This window comes from Lactuca virosa, chromosome 1 (genome assembly GCF_052849685.1).
Source record: "Lactuca virosa cultivar CGN04683 chromosome 1, Lactuca_virosa_CGN04683_v6, whole genome shotgun sequence".
NCBI lineage: Eukaryota > Viridiplantae > Streptophyta > Magnoliopsida > Asterales > Asteraceae > Lactuca > Lactuca virosa.
In genome coordinates, this window is record NC_136426.1 from 276,479,831 (window position 1) to 276,484,952 (window position 5,122).

The following is a 5,122-nucleotide window of genomic DNA, read 5'->3' on the forward strand; positions in this document are numbered from 1 at the left end:
TGAGTATGTCCTTGATAAGGAGCTAAAGGTTATTGATGAGTCTTCTGCTACTCCAGAGGAGATTGCTGAGTACACTACCCATGAGAAGGATGCCACTAAGATATCTTGTATCATATTGGCTACCATGACAGCAGAACTCCAAAAATCCTATGAAGATTTCTACCCTTATGAGATGCACCAGGACCTGATGGAAAGATACCATCAGAGTGCTCGTCAGGAAAGGTATGAAATCATCACCTCCATGATAACAACACAAATGAAGGATGGAGAGTCCATCATGGTCCACCTGCAGAAAATGCATAAGATTCGTGGACCGTTTGCTAAAGTTAAATGCGAACTTTGATGAGGAGTTAGCAATAGATATCATTCTACACTCCCTACCCTCCTGCTATGATCAGTTCCGCATGACCTATCATATGAACAAGGAGGAGGTCACACTTAGCAAACTTCAAGGACTTTTGAGGACTGTTGAAAGTAGTCTCAAAGGTAAGAATGTTGTTACCACTCCTACCATCGCCCCTGTTCTGGCAATTGGGCAAGGCAAAGGGAAAAAGAGGAAGACCCCTTCGAAGGGTACCAAGGGAAAGTCTCTTAATGGCTCCTATTCGAGTGGAACCAAAGGGGGTTCTGTCACTCCCTCTTCCAACCCGAAGGATGCACAATGCTTCTACGGTCAGGAAAAGGGGCACTGGAAGCAAAGTTGCCCCAAGTACTTGCAAGATGTTAAGGATGGGAAAGTGAAACCCACTCATGCATGTATTTACACTATATTGTCTAACAACTCACCACATACTAATTCTTGGGTCCTTGATACAGGGTGTGGAATTCACATTTGTTCTTATTTGTAGGGCCTAAAAAGAAGTGAGGATGTGGAGCACGGGAAGATAAACTTGATCATGGGGAATCAGAAAGCTTCACCTGTCACCAAGATTGGAGTTTATTCTTTATTGCTTAGTAGTGGGTTAATATTAGATTTGTATAAATGTTGTTACTCGTCTGAAATTACGAGAAATATTATTTCCTTTTCATGGTTTGTACAAAAAAGGATTTACTTTTTCATTTGATAATGAATGTGGTGGTATTAATGCTTTTTATAATGGTGTTTTTTATTTTAAAGCATTACCTTGTGACGGTGTATATGAAACTGTGTCGGTTATAGACAACTTAGGAAATAATGTATTGCATATTGATTCTTCCACTAGGTTGGATAAGGCATCCTTGTGGCATTGTCGTCTTGGACATGTCAACGAGAAGCCCATAGGCCAACTCCAAAAGGATGGAGTCTTGGAATCATTTGACTTAAAGTCAGATGATAGTTACGAATCTTGTTTACTTGGAAAAATGACTAAGTCACCCTTCACTGGTACTTGTGCTAGGGGTGAAGGTTTGTTGGACCTCATACACACAGATGTGTGTGGACCCTTCAAAACCGCCACAAGGGATGCTAACTGCTTCTATGTGACTTTTACTAATGATTATAGTAGGTATGGCTATATCTACTTAATCAAGCATAAGTCAGAAACCTTTGAAAAATTCAAAGAGTTTAAAACAAGAAGTGGAGAATCAGTTGGGCAGGAAGATTAAGATGCTCCGATCCGATCGAGGTGGTGAGTATCTTAGTATCGAGTTCCTTGACTATCTTATGGAATGTGGAATTGTTTCATAATTGACACCTCCTAGGACACCACAGCTGAATGGTGTGGTTGAGAGGCGCAATCGAACCTTGTTAGACATGGTTCGTTCCATGATGAGTCGAGCTTGATTACCAATCTCATTCTGGGGGTATGCATTAGAGATTGTTGCCCATATCCTTAATCTAGTCCCTACCAAGAAGGTTGCCAAAACACCTCACGAGATGTGGACTGGAAAAGTTCCCACTTTAGACCACATCAAGATTTGGGGTTGCGAGGCTTTCGTAAGGCGCGAGACTCACGACAAGCTCGAACCTCGAAGTGAGCGGTGTTTTTTCATCGGCTACCCACATAAATCTTTTGGTTATCTCTTCTACAGACCAAGTGGCAATGTTGTCTTCATGGCGAGGAGATGAGTCTTTCGTGAGAGAGATATCATAAGCCAAGGAAACAGTGGGAGGCAAATTGACCTTGAAGAAATTCGAGAGTGAAGCGGTGAAGGAACCTCAAACACTTGCAATCAACCTGAGGAGGAAACTATTGTTGAGCCAATTGATGAGTCCGTACCTCTGAGGCGTTCCACAAGAGTTAGGAGCACACCTGATTTTTATTATCGTTTCCATATTACTACAGAAGGTGATGCATTTATCAGTGATAGTACACTAATAAATTTGGATGAACCTAACAACTTCAAGGAAGCTATGGCAGGCCCTGAATCTGCCAAATGGAAGGAGGCTATGGACAGTGAGATTCAGCCCATGTATGACAATCAAGTTTGGAACTTGGTTGACAATGTACCGGGTCGTAAGACAGTCGGGTGCAAATGTATCTTCAAGAAGAAGACCGACATGGATGGGAAGGTACACACTTATAAGGCGCGACTGGTTGCGAAGGGCTTTACTCAAACTCCGGGAGTTGATTATGATGAGACCTTCTCACCAGTAGCGAAGATTAAGTCTATTAGGGTTATGCTAGCCATTGCTGCATTTCATGATTATGAAATATGGCAAATGGATGTCAAAACCGCTTTCTTTAATGGAAAGTTGGCTGAGGATGTTTACATGAGTCAGCCAGAGGGTTTTGTCAATGCAAAGTACCCTAATAGAGTCTATAAGCTTGAAAAATCCATCTATGGATTAAAACAAGCATCTCGCATATGAAATATTTGTTTCGATGAGAAAGTCAAAGAGTTTGGCTTTTCGAGGAGCGAGGATGAGTCATGTGTATATGTTAAGGCTAGTGGGAGTATAGTTAGCTTTTTGGTATTTTATGTGGATGACATACTACTCATAGGAAATGACATCCCAACCTTCCATGAGGTTAAGTCCTGGCTTGGGAAGTGTTTCGCTATGAAGGACCTTGGAGAAGCTGCCTATATCCTAGGGATAAGGATATTGAGAGACAGGAGTAAGAGACTAATTGGACTTAGTCAAAGTACCTACTTGGATAAGGTGCTGAAAAGATTCAGCATGCAGGATTCCAAGAAAGGTGACTTACCGATCTAGAGTAACGCCAAACTGAGTAAGACTCAGAGCCCGAGTACAGAGGTTGAGATAGCTGAGATGAGTCGAGTACCATATGTGGCCTTTTATTTGAGCATGGTCCGCAGATATCAAGGGAATCCTGGCAAGGCTCACTGGACTGCGGTGAAGAACATTCTTAAGTACCTGCGGAGGACTAAGGACTGGGTCCTTACCCTTGGTGGGAGTGATGATTTGAGAGTAGTGGGGTATAGTGATGCTAGCTTTCAGACTGATAGGGATAAATTCCGCTCTCAGTCGGGCTGGGTATTTACCCTAAATGGAGGAGCAATTACTTGGAAAAGTTCCAAGCAGGAGACAGTAGCTGATTCAACTTGCGAATCGGAGTATATAGAAGAAAGCGAGGCGGCGAAGGAGGCAATATGGCTGTAGAACTTCATTGGAGACCTTGGAGTTGTAGCAGCTATTAAGGAGCCTACATAGATTTTCTGTGATAACGAGAGTGTAGTTGCCTTAGCCAAGGAACCAAGGGATCACGGCAGATCCAGGCACATCGACAGAAAATACCACTTCATTAGACATTGAATAAAAGAAGGACTCCTCCTAGAAAAGAGGGTATCATCGGATGAGAACCCAGCAGATCCCCTCAAGAATGGACTGTGTAGGGTTAAGCATTTACAGCATGCGAGGCGCATTGGGCAGAAGGATGGTATTAGTTTTAGTAATTAGATAGCTTTCGAAACTTGTAATAGTTGAAATGTAATTGATATTTGATGTTTAAATAAGAGATGTTTTTATTTACTAGTATGGTACTGTCTTGTGTCAATCATTTACTATTGTTTCATTTTGCATGCTTTGACTTTCAGAATAATTATGTTATGGTATATCATATTATTCAAACCATCCACAGTCGATCATACTTTGGAAGTAGGTATTGAAATAAGACTGTCATGAATTGGGTTTGTAGATTTGTCTGAATTGTATTAGACATAGTAATTGTTGTTGCAATATTCATGAGTGCTCATAAGTTATGAGTATTGGATTCAACCCACACTCACTTGTATCACTTCATGGAATTTATCTCGAGTGATCGTTAGACGGTAATATCATGTAAGTCTTCAAACCAAGAGATATGAGTCGTTGACTATGAGTTGGTTATGCATTGAAAGTACGAAAACGCATCAGTAACATGATGTTATAAAACGTGATGTTGTGTACAATTTGATGATTAGTCAGTACAAGCATATGAGTCGAAGTTTATATGTTCCTTTTAGTCCTTGGAGGATTAAAAGCGATATCTTGGGCCCCTCGATTGCTGGTCGGATCCTGAAGTCATAGTTGCAGCTATAGTTATTAGACTTATCCAAGTGGGAGACTGTTGGATAAGGTGTCTAAGTCCATAACTATATTTGGTATGTACTTGACCCGATTTGGCATGGTCCATTTGGGTTGCATGGCATCGGAACAATTTGGATAGACTTTTGTGAGAAGAGAATATTTATGGTTTATTAATATATTATAAGTTCTAATATATTAATATGAATTATTTAATTAGTATTGATCAAGAATTAGTTTGGAATTAATTTTGTGATCAAAAGAGACTAATTAAATAAATGGGGATTGATTTGGTAGATCATTCATTCTTATATAGTGGGCTTATGATCCATAATTCTTCATGTTAGGCTAAACCCATGTGGTTACCCATGGATACTCCATATAGGTTAAACCCCATGGATCATGAGGAATGTGGAAAGGCATGAGTTACATGGTGTGACCCTAATATGCACACTATATAAAGAAGCATCATCCTTGTAAAATCGACACTTAAGTGATTCTAGTGAGGGCTAGCCGATTTTGGTGCATATCAATCTTCTCTCAAGTTATTCCAAGTTGTTGGTGGTGTTGTGTGAAGCATTTGAGGCATCACATTTGGGGTGCTAGGCTCACAGGGTCTTAAGGAATCCAAGCAACAAGAAAGTATGTCATTCTACTAGTTTTTATATTACAAAT